Source organism: Epinephelus lanceolatus, chromosome 5 (assembly GCF_041903045.1).
Source record: "Epinephelus lanceolatus isolate andai-2023 chromosome 5, ASM4190304v1, whole genome shotgun sequence".
In the NCBI taxonomy this organism is placed as follows: domain Eukaryota; kingdom Metazoa; phylum Chordata; class Actinopteri; order Perciformes; family Serranidae; genus Epinephelus; species Epinephelus lanceolatus.
Genome location: NC_135738.1, coordinates 11,554,525 through 11,576,879, shown reverse-complemented (window position 1 = coordinate 11,576,879; position 22,355 = coordinate 11,554,525). Strand labels below are relative to the sequence as shown.

The following is a 22,355-nucleotide window of genomic DNA, read 5'->3' as shown; positions in this document are numbered from 1 at the left end:
ATAGCGTGCACTGGGGCCCATAATAACTTCCTTACGACACTGATGCTGAGGACCATCATCCAGTTAAAAAGTAGCATTTAAACTTTTTTTTTTACATTCTATCACTTTCGTAAAAGCTGCAAATAAATTGCAAACTCATATTTTATTTTTAAATTACAAATGCATGACAAACAGTGTGAATCCTTTGAGTGGATCTCCACATTTCCACAGACGCTTTGGAGTGCCTTGTAAATTGCGCGCTCACGCGCTTCTCCTGGCCTGCCCAGTATCCCGGTGCGCGCGCTCCCGCTCCAGGCTGGTGGAAAAAACTGCAGCGGCTGTTACCGGAGCCACGCAGAGAGGAGCTGTGTGCGAGAAATCACTGGCACGGGCAAGAGTTGAGCTACACACACTCGGATTCTCGTTACTCCTGCCGAGGACGACGGTGTCAAAACCGGGATTTATGTCTGCCAGGAAGTGGTAGCACCGGCGGGGAGATACTCTTCGTCAGAAAGGTACGGAAAAGTTCGCTAAGGGCTGCTTTTTTCCTAAATTGAAAGTGTCTCAGCCACAAGTCTCGTCAGTTTCCTTCGGCTGCCAAGTTCCACTTTGTACAGCAGGGGAATGTCGTGTCTTCACGAAGGAGCTAACGGCTCTGGGAGTTAGCACAAAATGTAAAACAACATGCAGCCAACGTCCAGGGATGCGAAGAAGTTCGCTAGCCGTTGGTACGTTACACCGTATTGAATGTTAGCGCTATTTACCGACTGCGTGCTGACTTGGTAACGTTGCAACATAACTAGCTGCTGCTGTCATAACTTGACTGAGGGCTGAAATACAAGGGAACAGCTCCGTGTGTGCAGACTGTGGATGCTGCTTGTGTTTGGGTTTGTTAAAAAGTTAGTTTAGCGAACACCTGGTTTGGTTAGAAGCCCAAACTATGAGGCAACTTGTCAGTGTTTACGAAACGGGATAGGCAGCGTTTAAGTTACATATAGGGGTCCAGGGACCACCTCAGGGTGCTTTAGAGGAAACCAGTGGGAGATGGCTTCATTAGAGAGATATTTTAAAATACATAATTCAAGTTTTTATTGGTTTGAAAGGCTAGGCACATGGCATACTTATATTATTTACAAGGTGTTGTTTTTATAATACAGAGGTGGACTCCAGTAGATAAAGAAACATATTAAAGACACACACATATGTCCTCATACATCAATCTACAGGGTCACATAACCACATAGCAAATTCATAATTATGTAGGCTTATCTTCCATTTTGATGAGTCCCTTTCTCCTGATACATTCATACGATGCTATTTCCACCATTGCATTAACCCAGTCTTTCAGTTCCTCCAGTGTCTTATGATAACTCGGCAGACAGTTATTAGACCCACAGTAATAACAGATAATACACACTTGGATAGGTTTTTTGTATTTGTGACTGACCCCCCAGTAAACACAACTTTGGACTTAAAGGGATTTTTGAACCAACCCAACAAGTCAAAATTTCTAATACTCTAACCCAGAGTGGTCTGACCAAACTACATTCCCATATACAGTGCAGGAAAGTTCCTATTTCAGTTTTACGTTCCCAGCAGCTGTTATTATTCAACAACTTCATTCTGTAGAGTCGTAACGGTGTATGATCATATCACCCTAAATGTTAATTTAATAAGGGAATGAATGGGGATGAGTGGAAAGAAAAGACGTTTTACTGTTGCCCTCCTACTAGGTCAGACATTAATTGCTGAATTTCTTTCATCACACTGTCACTAAGTGGAAATCTGTGCGGTAAAGTGTATATTTAGTGCCCCTGTGAGTGAAACTGATTTGCCAAGTAATTAAAAAAATCAACCTGATTGGAGTTAGGACTGGGCATTATGAAGATATTACATCATTATCAAGATATAAGACTATGTTGTATTAGATTTTGGATATCGTTGCAGTATGATATGGCATAAATGGTGTTTTTTCCCTCATTGTAAAGACTGCATTAAAGTAAAGTGATGTGTGTCGCGTTTCCTGCCGTAAAGCAGATTTTTTCCGCGAAATTTTGGCAACGGTGGCAGAAGCTTATTGCACAGCCACTAAGTAACCTATGTAAACGCTGATAGTCTGATTTTACTGTGGCCACTACCTTGGGCAACCCACATTATTTTCATAATGATATATTTAGGAAAAGATGCTATCTGTTGCCTCTTTAAAGGTGTTTATTCCTTGAATTTCACCTCACCCTACCTGTAAACCGGTGCAGGGGTTCATCCTGCCTCGTCCTCCTTTTCCATCAAAGACCTGTCTTCAACCTACAGGTCTTAACAGTAGGCTGACCCAGGTGAGAATGTTTAGAGAAAAAATGGGAAAAAGGGATGCACAATATTGGATTATTTGACGATATAAGATATGCCAGTATGTAACAACTCATTTGACTGATAACCAATACTGATGTCGATATATCCGCCTTTATCCCTACCTAATGTTAGTGATCATCAGGTCACTTTTGTAGCGGCATTAACATCATATTATGCATGCATACTATTATGGTGATGGCCCACCAGAAAGAGACAGGAAATACAATACTTTCCAGTGTATGTAATATTCATTCATTGTGCAAAATGAGAAGAAGCATGTTGGCCGAGTCTGCCAATATCGTCTGATACCGATGACGTGCCGATGTTATCGTGCATCCCTTAGGAAAGCAAACAAACAAAAACTGATCACCCATATTTTTCCCATGATGAACTATTAACAGTATCCAGAGTGGGCATGTGTTAGCTGGTGTATTACACAACAGAGCTGTCTATACCACGCTTTTATACCAGTAATATTTTTTATTGGAGACATGTTTCAAATATTAGTATCACTTTGCCTTTGTAAATTAAAATTGGTATTGAAATGATAGCCTACAGCATTAAATAACACATAAAATATACCAGTATCAGTATTGTGTTTAATTTTCTATTTCAAAAATGAACTTGCCACCTGTTAATGAGCATTGAGCACAGAGGCTCTGATGAGTAAGGACAGACATTGAATTTTGATTGCAGTTGAGGTGTAAACTAGCAAATTGGAGCTTGTAGGAGAGATATGAACTTTTTTTAGGGGTGAGATTTTCACCTGTCAACATCTGTGGTCTCAGGTGAGTGCTGAGCCGTGCAGAGGCACCTAACTGAGACAGCTGCTAAAGGTTCAAGAATAGCCTAAAATGTGTAGTCAGTTTAACGAAGAGGCGTAATATTGTCTAAAAACGTAGTTCTGGTTCCCATTATTCTGAGGGAGGCACCAGATGGCATGTAAGAACTGCATTAAAATTTCAGTTTTGTTGTTGAGAAGAGGAGTGAAAAGAAAATTATTTTCCAGGTCAGGGGGAAAACTGTGGAAATAATCATTACAACTTGTTTTGTTCGACCTGCAGTTCAAAACCCAAAGGCATTTCTTTACTATCATATATCTCAAAAAAAGAGCTGAAAATTCCTACATTTGTAATGCTGTATTAGCTGAATGTTAGGGATGCACTGATTTTGAAATTCTGGGCCGATATTGATACCGATATTTAAAATAACAATTTGACAGATAGTAGATAGTGGGTTATTTTGTTTTTGCTGTTATTTATTCCGCCTTTTTATGCCAGGAACAACAAAGAAATTTACACTACAGAAAGTATCTGAGCTGTTTTAATATAGCCCTTCATTACACTACCTTTGAACAAGTACAAATCTTCCATAGCCCATTTGCTATATCATAATTCCCTCTTTAATATCTGTTTTATATTGCTGCAAAAACATATTTCACCTTCAAACAACTGAATTCATTCAAGCTACAAAATTAACATTAACTAGCTCTCCTCCTGCCCATTTTAACAGGGATTTGTTGTTCACAATGTAGTGTTATCACCCAACAATAGAGTGTATTTTCTGATGAGACGATAGTGAGTTCACTGCATCTTTTTGTCCTGAAGGCATCTTGGGTAAGATCTCTGTTTGTGAGAGGAGTGAGATCACAGGGCCCATTTGCCAAACAGTCATTGTATTCGTCTTGTACCTGCTCTTTAATTTAAGTTTGTGACTGTTACTCTCGAGCCCTGCTTTTTAGCCTGTGCAAAGGTGATGTGACACAACAGAAAAACACCATCCACTGCCATCTGTGACTGTCATCGTATTTACCAGCAGGATGCAGACAGACAGCAGCCGATAAATCGAAGCATCCCTAGTAAATGTTTGGCATTTTTGCTTGAAAAATTAAAATTATTAATCCATTATGAAAAAAGCGGCTAATTTGTGAATTGACTAAATTCAAGGTACAAGAGTTGAGCGACAATTAGCAGTGGAGAGCACAACATGCCCTGTAAATATTGTATTGCACCTTCAAAATCACACGTTACACATGTGGGTCAGATGCTGATCTCAAGGTGGATTGCCAACCCACATGCTCATGTTCAGTGAGCATGCGGGCTGAGAGATGTACAAAATATTGTCAGCTTCTGGGGAAAAACAAACACTCCAAAAATCCATATCAGTCAAACCCTAGTTGTATTTCTGCTGAAATCCATAGTATCTTTTATTCCTCTGCAATAAAACAACAACAAACCCTTCTGTTTATATGAAGAGGAATGTGTTTGTGCAAGTGACACATTCTTCAGTTTCAGTGTCACAAGTTCAGGCCAGTGAAAGTTGAAGTACATTGCAGCTCTAAATCTCAGCCCATTCAAAACAGACACTGGGCTTGTGATAAATGAGGTCTTCTTTGTGCGTTCATGTGGGACTGCAGTTGTCAGTTCTTGTTTTTACTCGCTCCTTGCTTCTGTTTTGATTACCGCTCCTGAGTTGACAGTGTCAACAAAGCCAGGCGTCTGACATTGTTACTTCTTCACCTGTTTAAAGCGGATGGGGAGGCGGATTTGCAGAGATTTCAGATTTGCCTTCAGATAAGTGCCCTGCGGATGCCTGTCCCCAAAGTGCGCGGGACAAATATTTGTTAGATTGTTTCCTACGTTTTTGAATTGTGAACATACCTGGCATTCTTTGTGGGGAGCGACAGGAAGATAGTGTTTTGTGTTGATCTTGATCTGTCTATTTTCACAGCCGGGCTGCGAGAGCTTTTGTGATCCACAGCGTCTTTGACTGATGGAGATAAAGTTGGACAGTTGCAGGATATACGCCTAAATGATCAGAACATTTAGTTATTTGGGGCAGCTGCTCAACAGTCACAAGTATTTTATTTGCCTTTTACCTCTCTGTTTACCTATCACACTGCTGTATTGATCTCAGTGGTATTAGAAGAGGTCACATAAGTGCGACGTAAATTACCTTTCCCATTATAATAGGCATTTTTTTGTGTTGCAAAGGAATGTCATAGATGACTCACTGGCCTCGAGGCATACTGTGAAATAGCAGTGCAATGAGACGTTCACAATCGATCCCTACTCCCTACACATTGTGAATGGGAATGATAGTTGTTTTTGTTTGCCAGAGAGATCAGTGACTCAGAGCTTCACCTGAACTGAGGATTATTATTATTTGTTCATCAGATAGATATCCATAGGAAGCGGATGTTAGTGCCAGTTAGCAATAAAACAAATTCTAATCTTTGAATTTTGAATGAATAAAAACAGAAAAGCTCTGCTTGTCTGCACTATTAAAACAAAATGAACCAAAAAAATATGGTCCAGCATAATAATGAGCTAGTGCAGCATGTTTGACCGTAATTATTACATAGCATCATTGCCTTTTGAAAGCATTTAACACATTCAGTTATAATTTGGGCACTGAACTAAAGCATGAAATTTATTAATTTGAATCTAATAAGTCATTTCAAGACATTAGTACACACCACATTTTTGCTTTTGTATCTGTGTTTTTCTTTTCTTTATATATCAAGTCATGGATTTACAAGTAGTGTTGTTTTTCCTGAGGCATAATAGTATTTTGGGACGAAACTATTGAGTTATGTAAGAGTTGATGAGACATCGTCTTAGATTTTGGATATCATAATCTTGTGAGTGTTGTCTTTTCCTGGTTTTAGATGCTGCATTATAGTAACATGATGTAATTTTCTTAACTTACCAGCTGGTCTATTATTTGTGTTACCCACTTAGTCATTATATACAGGTTACTGATGGTTATTGCATCTCACTGTGTAAGTATTTTGTGAAAGCACCAATTGTCAAACTTACAGTATTGTCGCAATTTTGATATTGAGGTTTCTGGTAAAAAAATATTGTGATATTTGATTTTCTACACATCTCTCTCCATTAAATTGAATAAAACTTTGCCTGAACTCCAAATAATTTAATTGTGGTTGGTAGAAAAAGAGCTTCAAAATTTATTAAGTCAGTTTTCATCATTTTCAAGATTATTATTTTTTGGCTTTTATCTTTAATTGATAGGAAAGTATTAAGGGTGAAAGGGGTAGAGAGACAGAAAAGATGACATGCAGCAAGGGGCTATAGGCGGGGATCAAACCCACGGCTGCTGCAGCAAGGACGTTGCCTTTGTACATGGGATGCCCACTCTACCCACTGAGCTACTGGGTGCCCCAGTTTTCATCATTTTTATCTTAACTAATTTCAGTATACTGTATTCATGCTTATATTTTTCTTATTTCATTTTTATTTTACTCTATTATCCAGTCGGACCAGTTGGGATATTTCTAACCTAATCTTAAAGGCAGTGTTTGCTCATCAGAAACTATTCCAAATGTGTTCTTCAGCTGATATGGTTCTCACAAATGTTTGTCACAATGAAAATTCAGCGACATAAATAACAAGTAATTTCTCGGTTGGCAGAATGCATGTGCACGTGTGCGCTCTGACACAGATCTGTGACGGACGTGTCATGTGACACCATGACCTTTGACCTCTCCCTATTCCCCTGAGCCAGGGCTCGAGCAAGGTAACAGGTGTGACCTGGAGGTTAAGGAGCAAACACAAGCACACACGCTCACACTCAAAAAGGGGGCGGATTGCAAAAGTACAGTTGTGTTACACCAGGTGGAAATCATATTACAGTGGTTTTGAAGTTGGATTTTTTTTACAGTCATACATGTGTGTGTATGTGTGTGTGTTCTTCTGACTAAGGCCTCTGACCTTAGCATACAAATGTGATTTGCAGACTGTTGTAACACTTCTCTGTGTGAATCCATTGAAAATACCGCCTCACCTTGCCTTTCATGCATCCCCTCTTCTGAAGTGTCTTTGAACAAGGCACTGCATTCCTCCTCACTTCAGGGCTTCTGTTCTGTGGCTAAGTTTGCACCCTGATCCACCTATGGAGAGGGACAAGTCAAATAATGTTTTTGGAAATCAGTGGAGTATCACATTCATATTTTAGTGTCCAGTGTTCTTGGTTACATCTAGGGAAGTAAACTGTCAGGGTTGTCCCTATACACATGAATTAATGATCGAAATAAACAGAAACGCTGCTACTAACACTTGCCACTCGGTTAAAAATGTGTATTTTAGTGACTGGAAGTAAGGTTCCAGATCCAAACATCTCCAAATTGAGGTCTTCAACTCAGCAAAGTTCAATCCTACTTTTTCCAAATGTCACACTCTTTGTGATAAACAACATTGTTCCCCTTTCACAGCATCACAGATTTGGCTGTGTAGTTGCCCCTTAAACAAAACACTCCAGGTTTTAGAAGGTCAATGGAGCCTGATGAAGTGCAGTTTGGGCTGGAAGCCATGTCTAAAAACTACAGCTCTGCCTGCAATCAAGGCAGCGCCGGAGCCCGGTCGCGTTTTGTTTTGAATCTGTAGTCTTGATATAATTCGTGTTGGCAGCTCCAGGTCGTGGCTTATGCCGAGAACATTTTGCAGCTATCAGGCAATAACATAGCACCCCACCAAAAGCCAGTATAGTGTCATCTGAGTCATCCAGGTGGGAAGACGTCAGAACAAATTAAAGTAATCCTCTGGACTCCAGAAGTCACCCAGATGAATGGTGAAACGTGTTTCAGTTCAGGTAGATTGAAGTTTTGTTTTGATTACCAAAAGCCTGTTTATGAATTAGAAGCTTACACTTTAATTGCAGTGCAAAATGACTGCTTTTCAGTTCTTCTCTTGATGCCACACTTGTTGCATGCCACACGACATCACTGCTACGCCAGGTCGACCAAATGTCATCAGAGTTATGAGTCATTTTGGTATCAGTCTTTGATCTGTGGCTCTTTGCAAGATGGTGGATGATAAAGGAGCAGATTACAGTGACACTGTCATCTCCTCCTGTCAGGGCATTTGATCTATGAGACAGGCACAATCATAAAAGTCTCACCAGCAACCTTGTGGGTGCTGTGGTCATGCTTGTTTGTATGTCTGTGTGACCATATGTGTTATGTATTATACATGTGGTCAGACATGCAGCTTGGCAGGGATTTGTCACTGTAGTATCATATGCATGCTGCCATATAACCAGCAACATTTGATGTCCAGTATTGCATTAAATGTGATTTTACTACAAGAAGCTATGTTGTATTATGATATCACTTTGTATTTGGTCCAATAAAGTAGAAATTAATTACTGATTAAGTCAAGACTTTTCAGTCAGAAGATGATATGCGCATATTAATTCCTGTAATCTTGCCGGCATTGGCTTTGTTTTCTGTGTTACTGCGTCTTACATGCACTGCTACAAGAGAGCTGAGACACTTGAATCTGTTTAAAATTGTTTTGTTTCACATTCAAAGGAATGTTGACTCTGTAAACAGTTGTGATTATCTGGGAAACTCAAGGCTCGGGCTTTGCTGATAAGCTATTAGCTCAGGTGTTGACCTTGAAAATGAGCTCGTCTAATGAGTTATTAGCTGAGTTGAGGTAATAATGTAGTAAAGCTGCATATAAAGGCTGGTGAATTAATCAAAAGGCACATCAACCTGTTGTGAGGATGCTCATATGTAGCCTCTAGACAAGTTATTATTGCTTTATATACTTTATACTATGCTGTACAAACCTAAATACTCACTGCAGTTTTCAGTCCAGTCCAAATGCATTATTCCACTAAGCCTTTGTGCCACAGCTGTTGTGCTATGCATACATATGAGGACTATTAGCCTAGATGATGACCTTACTGACTTAACTTTGGCTAAAAGCTGTATGCGGCCGCTCAACCCTTGTCAAACTTTGTCCTCTTACCAAAGCATGTGATTTAAAAGTGTGTCTACTCCTCACAGGGCAGGCAGAGTTCAGCTATTCAGCATATCCTAAACTGACTTAATGGGCTGGAGCTGTTGGAGTCAGTGATTTAATGGTGTCAAATATTCTCCTTTTGAACTGAATAGTGGGTGTGGGGTAGACTACTCCTACCATCATCATCGTCCTGTGGGGTCAATAAAACAAAGGCTGAACCAGAGCCAGTGGTGATGTAAGGCCTTTTTCGTTGTTGACGTCTTCCAGACCTCTCACCTGTCTCCCTGCTTGTAAAAAGCGCTACGATGTCTCGTTAAAGTCTATTTAATAGCTGATTGATGTGGGTCATGTCAGACGTTAACATTAGCTGTTGCTTTTGGCCGTCAGTGGAAAATCTAATGGATGAAAACGTGGCAGCATGCGGAATGAATGCTCTGCCCTTTTTGAAGTTGAATGACCTGATGGTGCACTTCTGTCTCAAAACCCTCCTAGGATTTCACCCTGGCTCGGAGACCTTCCCTCAGACATGGTTCAAGCGCCACTTGGGATCGGTTTGAATATTTCTGAAGGAGTCTTGGCCATAGGCAAAGTCAGCTCATTCATTTTATCCGTAACAGTATTAATGATTAGAGCCTTGACAAATTTGTGTTCTTTGCACACAGATTTTCACACACTGTATATACACTCTGTCCTCATGTAGACTCTCTGACCCTGAAACCAAAAGCTTCATTTGGAGATTCCTTCAAGGGTCCGTTCCAGCTGCGTTGCATTCCAAGCATGATATGTTCTGTTATTTCTCAGGCTCCAACTTACTAACAGAGAACTAATGGGGATAATGAGTGATGCTGTGGCTGGAAGCCCTCAGTGGTTTTCAAGAGATTCCAGTGGCTTTTCACCAGAAAACTAAAGAGTATTAGATCATTTTTAGAGAAGGCTGCTATAATGAATTAGCATGTTTTGTTGTACATTTTTGCCAAAGAGCATAAAATACGAAAGAAAAGTTGTTTAAGGTTTCCTTGGCTGGAAAATAACCCGAGCCAATTAAAGCCATTGTTAGGGGAACTTAAGTTGGCCATAGCCTTGTTGCTTTAGGAGTTGCCCGTGTTTTAACAGTGATAAGGCTTTCCGTATACACCTTTAGTATCAGGTACCAGCCCACTCTCACAGAAAGAATGACCACGTAGGTCGACCGTGCAAGAAGTTTATTATGTCTCATACTAATGTTACTTGTAAGGGGGTGCTCTTTAGGGGTCGTAGTAATTATTACAGGGGCAGAGAAAGAAGTGACATGACGTAGCATAAAAAGCGTCAAAGTTCGCCCCTATAGGGTGGGTGGGAGGGCTGGTGGATGGGTCAAATAAAGCGTGTTGCCTATGCTGTTGTAAGCATTTATACTTGTGTGGTAGTGTGTCCGTGCAACAACTCCAAAACACTAGTAGGCGGTGGGGTTTCTGTGAAGTGCTTTAAAGTTTAGTTGATTCAGAACACACCGAAAACACGCATTCAACATGACTTAATAGAGACAATTTCAAACACAAGTACACAAATCTGCTTCACTATAACTCGCAGCATTCACAGACAAAGCATTTGTCTTTTGCTGGACACATTTTCCCCACTAATACAAAAAGCTAATATTTTTAGCACAAACTTATGGCATTTTACATTGTATAAATTAGCCTAGCGACAAGCTGAGATTTCCTCTGCTCATATGAAGCCAGGATAAAACACACACAAGACTTAAAATGCTATTTTTTTTGTCTTCACAATTTATTGTTTCTTATCTGTGAAATAAAAGTAAATAAAAGCTTCCTTTCCACAAAGGGAAATGGTTTCAGCTTACAAAAATAGACAGGAGGTCTGCATCGCTGTGACGTGTTAGTAATATCTTGGGAGGTGCATGTCAGGCTATGGCATAGGGTACAGCGTAGATTCGCCAAGAAGTATAAATCCTGCAGAACACAGGAAACTGATGAACACTGAACACTGCGTGCCAAAGCCAAGGTTGACTTCTTTTACTAACAATTTAGTATGCTAGTATGTGTAGCATGCTACGCTAGTGACATATGTTACGTGTCGTATGTGACATAGTACTTATTAAATGCCAAACCGCAATGTTTTTCTTTAACCTAACCATGTGTTGTTGTTTTTTTGCCTAATTCTGACCAAGTAGTTTTGGAGCAGAAGCGCAACCGTTTCAGGATGTGTTAAAAACCATTATAACAGTAATTTATGACATTTTTGGCCCAGTCATATAAGTCGTTTTGGAAGTTAGTGCAAATCGACCTATGCTTTCATTTAAGTATGAGAGAGAGTTGTTCATAATCATCCAGTAAATTCAGCTTGCATTAAGAAAATGTATACTGAATAATTAGTTTCTCTGTAAAAAGTTAGTAGCTGATAAGGTTAATGCATGCTAACTGCCCAGTGGCTAAAGCAGCTTCACTGCAGACTGGAAATGTCAGAGCAGTCAGCACGTAATTCATTATTAGTTGTTTAGTGCAAAATCAAATCGGACCCCCACAGGAAATGATTAATGGACTACTAACAAATGGACGCAAAGCTGACTATCAGGCTAATCACATTTCCCACCTATAGTGCAAACTTGGCACAAAAACTTATAACAGACTTTGTGTCAGAGCATTGTGGCTAAAAATGTATCAGATTAAGGTCTCTAGCCTGTTGTTTTAATAGATCTGGGGATACTTGACCTTTAAAGTCCTGAACGAACAATAAGGAATGTGTCGTGCAATAATTACTCCATGTGGCCTAATTTTTCCACCGTTTAATTATTGTCTTTGAAGGAACTCTGCTATAAATTCTTTACTCTTGAGCACTGAATTCCCAGGCGATTAATCTGCGCTTTCTTTATTACCATGAAATGTGGAAACTGTGCCTGAATAAATTATTCTTTCTCAGAGTTTTGCAATCCTAGCTCTTAATACGTCCCTCAGTCTGAGAACTAACACAGCTTACCGCCCGAGGCTGGAATGAGAGATGGCCAATAAAGACCTGACAATATGTGGTGGGAGATAAAAATCTCTGGATGATTCTGGTATCCAATTTCATTTAGAGGCAAAATGCCTTCAGGCTCAGTCCCACAGTTCTGCATTTCTGGTGATTAAATCTGGGTGTGTATGGATATGGGGTAAAGCAAATAGCTATGAAATACAAATAAAATTCTCTGTCGACACTGTGGAAAAGTGACATGCAGCAGTCACATGCATTTGAGCCCTCCCATCATGTGTGCACACCTGCACGTGCACATTTCACATTTCCAACACTGTCATCATGTATCTGTGAAACAGGTGAAAAATATCGCCTTCCTCAGCAGTGTTTCTACAGTTAGCCTTTTGATCTCGGAGAATGTTGGCCCCGGTCTGGCCCAGTGGCTACTGCTCTTGGGGATTTACCTTGACTCATAGTCTGGCTATCAAAGACCGGGACTGACTTTTACACCAAACAAATGTCACCAAAGGGGGAAACAGAAACTCCTGATAAAGTCTGTCCCGGGAGAAAATGCCTTCCTCTCTAAGACCTTGTGTCCACTTAATTACATTACTAAAATGACTGTGGTTCAGTTGTTTCTGTGTTGACTTTGATATTCGAGCTTCAAGTGGCATTAATAAATAAAAAAACAGTGTTACACGATCTCTGTTTTGACTGCCTTGTATTGAACTCCATATATGGAAGGATAATCCTCCCTTGCAGGATCTGTGGTGATCTATCTACACAAGTATTTGTTTGAGTTAGGACAAGGCCTCTGTGATTGGTTGTGGCTGTGGTGAGGCCAACACAATTCTGGCTTACTCAAATGTGTTGAGAGCACAGAGGGGTACTTGCTTTTGGCCAAGTTTTGACCTCACCAACTCCCCTGGACTCAGCCTGCATCTTAAAATAACACACTACGTGTTGTGCTGAAATCTCTCAGACATACCTTGCTGCTGTTGGACTTGTTTACCATGGCGAACCTGAGCTGTCCCTGCTCTTGGAGATTGCAGGGCTGGATGGGGGCAACTTAAATGCCTCAATATTATCTCGTACATTAATCTGAAGCTTTTCAGGATGAAGCATGGTAGGTTTTCGGAGCTGGGTTGTGTGGGTTTACATGTGTGTTTGGTTAGTGTCAGAACGGTCATCAGGTACACAGCTTTGTCTGCACAAGGTTAAATTTTATAAACTGTTTTTGGAGCTTTTTGTAGATTTTCCTTTAGTTGCATTGATGTATTCTATATGGTGCATGGTTTAAATATTCTATATCAATCTGCATCTTGACAAAGCTCAGTGGAGTATAGAAGTCATAAATTAGAGATGAGATGGATGGGGGTGGTGGGTGTGGCGCTTCTCTGCAAATCCACACATATTAATGGCTCCTCCTGACACTGCAAATGTATAAAACCTTTCCCTCCACTGTTCTGAATGCTAAACTAGGTCATCGTGACTCACTTATTTCCATTCAAATGTGAAATTTAGAAATGCTTTGCTTCTTATCTCTTGTTCTTACAGTAAGACCTCTTGTCTTTTTTTATGGCAGTTTCTAAACTTGTCCTAATTCAATGATGAACAGGGACGACTTTAATACCTCTGTGCCTCGGCTTTGGCTTATTTGAGCTATTGGGAACATTGTGTTAAGTGCTGTCTTGAACTGAAGTAGGGGATGGAAATATATACTGCCAGTGTCGTGCGGCTGCTATCTAATCACAGTTGCATTACCATGTCACACTGCATAGAACATCAGGGAAAATGTGATGACATACGAACCCAATTCCTATGTCATATATACTGCAAACTAATGTATTATAATCAGAAATAGTACAGTGCAGTAATTAGGTCAACAACAGCCACGGTAGGATAGGCAGTATGGACAGTATCTCAGTATTCATCGTGAGAAGTTTTACCAGTTTCATGATGTATTTAAAATCATGTGGTGTTGCATTAAATTGCAGAGCAAAGCTGGATTAAATTCTGATGTCAAATGTAGATGTTCTACCTGTTGATAGCACCACCTCAACGCTAGATGGATGTGTTGTACATGATCAGACCGTATCATACTTTTAATTAAATTCTTCACAGTTTACATTCCGTTTTTTTAACTTTGTAATGAAGATGATGATGGGAAGGTTTGCCTCATCTCTTTATTGAGCCAGAGGCTATTGCCGTGCAATGGTTGTTTGCAGTGGCGATGGCTTTGCTGGATGTGGCTGAAAATACAGGCATCCAAAGCTGACCAGTCCTAGTTCTTGCAGTCCCCATGTGGTATCTGTGTATGTTTGCGTCTCACTACAGTCTATTAGAACACTCCTGCAATCATTGCCGCCTTCACGAAGATATGAGAATGATGATGTTATAATGCTCAGTTTTTGTTTAAATTGTTTTAGAGAGGTGTTGAATAAACTGTATGGTAATTTTGGAGGATGTGGTTTTTGGTGGTGGTCAGGGCTAGGGATGTTACGATTACTTGATTTCACTATTAACCGCGATTTTAAACGCCACGGTTAATTATTTGTGAAGATTCCTCAACACCGTCACTATCCAAAGATTATGCCGCGACGCGGAAACATATACAGTAGGTCGGCGCAACTCGCGCGGAACGAAAACAAAGTTACACAAGCGGCGTCTCCGAGTGATGAAGTATGGATGAAGAAGACTTATTCCCCCCCAAAGTCAGCCGTGTGGGATCATTTTGGCTATCGCAAAATGACCAAGGGGTCATTGTTGATGACGGCTTTCCAATTTGTAAAACATGCAGCAAAAAAGTCGCGGCCAAAGGATCAAACAAGAGCAACATGATACAACACCTGCGGGACAACCACCCGGCTTTACATTCGCAAGTAAAGGTAAATGCACAATAACTGGGTTAAAATATGTCAATCTCAATTTATCTAATGTAACATTGAATTAAAAAATGATATGTTAGCGTGTCATTTGCAATTAATGGCGTAGTGGTATGATACAAGTTGGGCTTACAGTGCAACGTGACAAGCTAAGGCACGTCTCAAAAACTTTTTTGATGGATAGTTTTGCAGTTTGTGTGCACACAGCGTGAGGTTGTAATGGGTTTGGGTCCGTGTAGCTCTTTGGAGTGAGACGACAGGCAGAAACTCACGTCCACACAAGTGCAGGATTTCACAAATGCTCGTCGTTAATTTTAACATCAACTTAAAAACACTCCAACCTTACCAAGCCGGTTGTACGGCTACTATATTTTCATACATGAACAAAATAGTCGCCACACGTACTTATAACCATCACTGTTGTGATGAGAGATAATAGAAAAAGCAGGAGCACATGGAAATAAATGAAACTTAAAGATCTATAAGGAGCGTTCATGTGATTTTACACATTTATAGTGTGAAATTAATTAATGCATAATAATTGTGATAATCGTAAAACTGTGATTATTTCTCTGACAATAATCGTACCAAGAAAATCTATAATCATGACATCCCTAGTCAGGGCTGCACCCTGAAAGTTCAAGTCTTTTTGTTGTTGTTGTCAGACAGTGTGTAGTGTACTTCTGCGGATGTTTTGGTTTCCAGATTTTGCTGCAGAGTGAGCGCTCCTTGCTTTCACACTACTCTCCAGTACAGGCAGCTGCAGACCCAGACCCAGGGCCAGTCTGAGGCCCCGTTTATACGACAACGATTTCAACTGAAAACGGTAAACTTTAGTTGCGTTTTGGCCGATCGTTTACACGACAGCGGCATTTTGAGTGCCTGAAAATGCAACGATTCGAAAACGGGTTCCAGAGTGCAACTTTTTGGAAACGGCAGCATCTCTGTTGTCATGTAAACTTGCAATATGCAGTTCCTCTGAAAACGGAGACTTTTCGCACATGCGCATTACGCTTCCAGTCACTAATCATGCCGACCGTCACAACAACAACGCCAAGCTCTGTTTGTGCTGCTCACCCTGTTGATTTGAAGTGAAGTGTAGATCTGTTACTGTAGCAACTCCACCTCGTCGTCCATCCAGACAAAGTTATCTGTGCATGCTTTCGCCATTGTGTCTTCTTTGTTTTGGTTTGTAATCACCGCGTTGTAGAGGAAGACATTTTAGCGCAGGCGCATGGCATCATGCCGTGGTGTTGCAAATTTACACTGCCACCCATTGGCCTGGCGTGCATACTACAGCGTTTCCAGTAGATCGTTTCAATAACATCGTCATATAAACGCAGAAGTTTTTTAAAACGCAAAGGACAGATTTTTCCGTTTTTAGAGAAACCGTTGTCGTCTAAACAGGGCCTGAGTGAGAGGGAGGCAGCTCCCTGGTGGAAGAGAGGCGTTTCCCAGTCAGGCTCCGAGATAACGTTATCTGTTGCCTTTTGCTTGGAAGTGGAGAATTTACAGGTCACAGTGACTAAATATGATACAGTCTCTCCAGCTTTTGCACATTTCTGATCTGTTGTTAGCATAATTAGTGGGCAGTAGCTTGGTGGGCTAACTTGGCTTGTTTGCTATATCATGTGAACTTTGCGGTCACCCTGCACATCCTGCTGAACTCTGTTCAAACTATCAAACCCTATATGGAAACAAAAGGAACACATAGTCGTATGTTTGTATTAGACAGCTAAATCCAATTTGACTGGCATGATCCCGAGTCAGGCGCAGAACTAGCAGTGGTTAATTGTATTGTTTTTTTGTTGCTAGGTACCCCATTTATATCAATGACAGCTGCCTAATTAATAGAAACACCTCTCTGTTAATTAGCAAGGTCAGCTTAATAACATGGTAATTGAGTGTAATTCCAGTGGGAGGCAAATTGAAATAGTGCTCACCCCTAGATGTGAGAGATTTTGATTTTCAAATTGGTGTCAAGCTTAATAGTTCAGGTCAGCTTTGACCAAAAAATAATTTTTTCCTTGATGGTGCTTCTTGATTCTGTAATTACAATGAGAGAAAGTTATTTCTGGATTTAATATAAACTTAGAGCAAAGTAATTTACTGCCAAAGAGGAGAGCAGTCATACCTGACGATATTTGTCACCGAGCAGTCCAAGGTTGTTGAGACATTATGCAACATTCACGGTGAAAAAATGCATCCCAGCATTCGCCACCACATCACTTGTAAACAAACATCCGCTGCCTGACCTTGCCTGACACAGCAGGACTCTTTTCCGCAAAGAATCCTGTTGGTGCTGCTCAAATTAAATTTGCAGACTCACCCCATTTTCATGTCGCCCAGCTGAGAGAGGGCATGTCTCAAATTACCTGCTTAACTGCTGTCGCTGTCTCACATACACACATATACACAGCCCGTCCATGCTGTGATCTCATTAGCAATATTAGTGCATGCCGAATCTCTGTGACAGCAACTCCCCCCGGTTGTGTAAGCACTTGTTGTTCGGTGCGTGACACGATCTGGATCACACGAAGAGTGAAATGGCAAGAAAACAAACACTCCCATTCCTTTAGACCCTGGCCCACACCGGGCCCATACCACTGCTATATCAGGCTGGCAGGCTGATGGGGGCTCCTGGCTGGTGGTTCGTAGGGGATGAGACGAGTGTGATGTGCCCGTCTGAGAATGGTGCGAAAGACAGCACTTTGAGAAAAGAAGAAACGGATTTTAGGAGTTTGTGGCTTGTGGATTTGGTGTTTGAACTGACTGCTTGCTGTTGAAACTTTGGTGTGCGTGAGTGTGTGATTGTGATAGCAGGTGGGTGTCCTGCCCAGATATTGGCATTCAGCCAGTAGATCTGGGCCATGGAAGGAGGAAGAGAAGGAGGAGGAATTGGAAGCGCTATGATCCAGAGGACTGTTGAGTGACAGGAACAGTGGCTGTGCATAAACTAGCCAATAAGCATGAGGCTCGCAAACAAGACCACAGCACAACAAGCTCAAGTATTTAGTTAATTTTACATGTCTGGACTCAGTAGTGGGACAGAACATTGCAAGTTCAAAGTGAAAATGTAATCTTCAAACATAAGGACTGGCTTCTCCCTTGGCGTTTCTCTGGCACCATTAATGCACGTGGAGGAGGAGTTTCAGTCGAAAAGTGTGTTTGTTTTCTTTGCTGAAGAAGAAAATATGTAAATGGAGAATATATACACACGTGTATTTATTCTGGCTTGCATATTTCTCCCTTGTGCCAGCATATCTTCCTCCTGGGTGAGTGCTGGAGCAGAACACCTGCACCGACACGTGATGGGGACTCGGCAGAGATCAGAGAAAACCATTTCTGTGTTTGTTTCTTTTAGCGTCAGGAAACGCAAGGTGGTCTTTTGGGGTGGAAAGAGCACTCGAGAGGCCTGAAATGGGAGAGATGATAGCATTTCTTACACTGTGAAACATCCCCGCTTGTGTTATCATTTCTGGTTAATGTGCCGTTGAGAATGTGAAAGGGGTTCAGTTGTTGTGAAGTGTAAAAAAACAGTGATCCAGGATGTTCGAAAGCAGTTAAAGAGGCTGCCGTTACTTGGTACTTTGTGAACTGCCTTTTAGGAAAGATAACAGATGTATTGTATACACTAATTTTGTCAGGAGTGCAACAGACACATTGGCCAATAACCTGATTTAAATGGTGTTGTAAACCAGCTCAGAAATCATGTGATGTATAATATTTAAGTTAAAGATGTTTTGACGTCATTGTCATTGGACAGTTTATTTTTTTCTTCAAAACTTTGGTAACTTAGTATCCACAAATATAACTAAATATTTAATACTTATGTTAATGTATGTCCTTCCTATACAAGAACATTACTCTTTTGAATTAAATCATACAAGAAAATAAGAAGTGTTGTGTATTGTCTACCTCGGAATGAGCTGTTGATATCTACATAGGGAGTGGGTCCTGCTCTGCGCAGGTTGCAGTTTTGCCCTGCCATGTTTCTACAGTAGCCTAGAGCAGACAAACCAGACACTGGCTCTAGACAGGGCTATTTGCGTTTTCGCATTGGCCACCATAGTTAAGGTGCGGACACACCAAACCGACATCAAAGAACTAGCGGCAACGAAAGCCAACTGTCTACGATGCCTCACGTCGCCTCACGTTGCCCTGTGTCAGTTGCATTTGAACATACTACACGGACTACATCTGACGGCCAAGCACATACATTCACCTGCGTGAGAGAGCGCGGAGTGAGAGAGTGATACATCCTGTCAGCCGAGGGGTTTCCTATCTGTGCAGCCAAGGACCGCAGCACCTCCACGGACTATTACATCCAGACGGTCCCGGTGTTTCCTCCGCAGGCTCCACTTGCACTCCACTCAGCTGCCTGATAAACCCGCTGCTTCTTCCCACTTTAACCTGAATAACAAACCAGGGCTCAGTGCTCTGGTTGGATCTAAACAGAGAGCCGGGGCTAGTTCAGAGACTAGCGGAGGCTAACTGGCTGTGCTTCCCTCCAGTCATGCTGCGGTTAAAGCTCCGCTCGCCACTCCCAGTTAGCGGAGGTTTGTTGTTCAGGTTAAAGTGGGAAGAAGCAGCAGGTCTTGGTCAGCTCAATTGGCCGAAAAGCTGCCGACGGCGAAGTGCGGGACACACCGCAAAAACTAGGGTGACAGACGCTAACCGACAGCCCGACTTTGGTCGACAGCCGACTGTCACCTTGGCGTGTCAGGGCCTTTAGAAGCCCCTCTGCGATGAGCAGTGTTGGAAAAACATGCTTTATTCAGTGTTTTTACCCATTTAAATCACCTGGTCTGTTTGTTTTTAAGAGGAAGTGACCTCTGAGGATAATTTGGTTCCCAGTAAAAACCTCCTGAACAATGACCGCTGAAGGAATTGTTACCGAGAGCAGTTTCAGCTGGTTGCAGTCTGTAATTCTCACCACTAGATACCACAAAATCCCCCTGCATCTTACACACTGCTCCTTTAAGGTTGAAATTTGCTAATTATTCATCTCTCTCTCTTTCTTGTTTGCACGCAGGCATACACACACACACACACACACACACACACACTAAATATATATTATATAACCCACACTCACCCTACATCCACCAGCGCTCTCCTTTTAATTAAAAGCTATCTCTTTTGCACACGCGCTCATGAGTCCCCCATTACATCTCAGCCAGTTAAGCAAGACATGTTAATTTACTTTTACTGTATAAGCAAGAATTAGGCTTGGTGTGGAAGCATGACAGAAAAGAGGACATGCATATTAATCAGGCTGACTCTCTTCATAAAAAGCTTTAATTAAACAGGTTTGTCACAGTCGTTTAATACCACAGCAACAGCCATAAAGACTAATAACAAATAGAGCAAACATATCAAACATAAAATGAGGTCAGCACTTGTGTTATATGTTTGTTGTGTGGCACAAAACCTAATATGTTTCATAGTAAACATTTTGTGAATGTTTGTATCGTATGCATAGAATTCCCATAAATGTCTAAATATTTATGACCTTTCTATAATGCCTCTGCTCCAGCAACAGCCGTGGCCGGCAGCATATGCTTTCCAGTTGTCCGTCTGTCTATTCATCTGTCTGTCTGTCCGCCCCATTCTTGTAGAGACAGTATCTTAAGAACGCCTTGAGAGAATTTATTCAAATTTGGCACAAATGTCCACTTAGACTCAACAATGAACTGATACGATTTTGAAAGTGTCAGAGGTCAAGGTTGACCATGCCTGCCCATTCTTGTGAACAGGATATTTTTACAAGGCTTTGGGGGAATTTCTTTGAATTTGGCACAAACATCCACTTGGACTCTAAGATGAATTGATTAGATTTTGGTCGTCAAAGGTCAAGGTCACTGACCCTGCATCCGTCCCATTCTTGTGAACGCGATATCTTTAAACGGCCTTGGGGGAATTTCTTTGTATTTGGCACAAATGCCCCCTAAGACTTAAGGATGACCTGACTGAATTTTGGTGGTCAAAGGTCACTGTTCTCATGAATGCTCATCTCAAGAGCACCTTGAGGGAATGTCTTCAAATTTGGCACAAATGTCCAGTTGGACTCAAGAATTCAAACACTAATTATGACAAAATTTCACACAAATGTCTAATAGAATAAAATGATGAAGCCTTGTCATTTTAAAACCAGAAGGGTCAAAGGGCAACTTCACTGTGACGTCGTAATGTTCTGCAAAAACATTATTCTGGCTGTAACTCAAGAACAGAAAGGAAGACATTTGGTCATTGAATTGTTGACACTAATCTTGGGTGCCGTTCTTAGGGTGAGGGTTAGATAGATCTTGTCCTGGTGGGTTGAAGATGTGTGTGAAGCATCCATGTGTTAATAAAAATGTGGCTTCTTTGCAGGAGCAAACACATTTGAAGCATTATCAACTGTCATGGCTATATATGAGTCTGGACGGACATAGATGTAAACTGTTAAGGCAACTTGACTGATTTGCGGAGGCATATAACTGTGAGGCAGTAATTCTAGTCTTATTTTAATCATCTGCATCACCTCCCTTGTCAAGAACATAACCAGTAGTTACTTAATCTAGTGATTGGCATTTAAACAAAATAAAAGTGGCAGGTAGTTGCCATTTTATAATACAAGCTGTTCAACCAGCACAACGCAGAGAGGAAAGTGAAGCATACTTTAGTGTTAAATTGCAAAGCAGTGGGCTGCTCTGTTTGGATTCGACATTCCTATGCAGTGCACATTTCAAAGGGAAAGAGACTGCATGCTGGATTTTACTCAACCCTCTGTTTGTTTCACTGAATTTCGTAGGTTAACACGTGATGCAATTCTTTTATTCAGCTCAAATGAGCAGCCCTCTGCAATGAGCCACAAGTCGTCACGGGTTTTAGCTTTTTATTGTGATTACAAGTGCCGTGTTTCACCATAGGCTCATGTTTGTGTTATCAACAATTCACATAACATGCCCACCTCCTGCATGTGATTGTCTATTAACATGTCAGTCAAAGCTTTGTGGGGAATAGAAATTATACACCCACAGTTGTCAAGATGTTGTATAGATGTTGTAAAGATGTGGGGGCATAAAACCAGTAGCCCAGGGCGTAGGGAATGACATGTAACATAAGTCTCAGGCTGGCTATCAAATGCACCTTTTCCAAGGGAGCTACTTGTACACCACCATACCAGAGTTTATTGTTGTAAAAATTAGGTGTTTAGTGAATGTTTTTATTTATTAACCAGATACAAACTTCTTAACCCAGATCTCTGTAAAGTCTGATATCTCCTAAAATGGAGGGTAATCCTTTATTAGCAGAATCAGATGTCAGGTGAAGTATTGTTGGCTACTAAGGGTAGATCCAACATGGCTGGAGCTTTCAATAATGTGTGGCACTAGGTCCCATCGCTATTGCCAGTACCCATGGTGGAAACTCACGTTTCCTG

General features: G+C 41.1%; 1 protein-coding gene across 3 annotated transcripts in view; it reads left to right on the top strand.

Moving 5' to 3' along the window:
* Window positions 1-306: 306 nt before the first annotated feature.
* Window positions 307-22,355, top strand: part of peak1 (pseudopodium-enriched atypical kinase 1) — a 156,396-nt gene continuing 134,347 nt past the window's right edge. For 2 of the 3 annotated variants that reach the window (XM_078167711.1, XM_033634786.2), the window contains exon 1: window positions 307-494. The gene's annotated coding sequence lies outside the window, so the exon portion shown is untranslated. Of the gene's footprint in view, window positions 495-12,984; window positions 13,171-22,355 lie in introns of those variants that run through there. The other variant, XM_033634788.2, reaches the window with a different exon arrangement.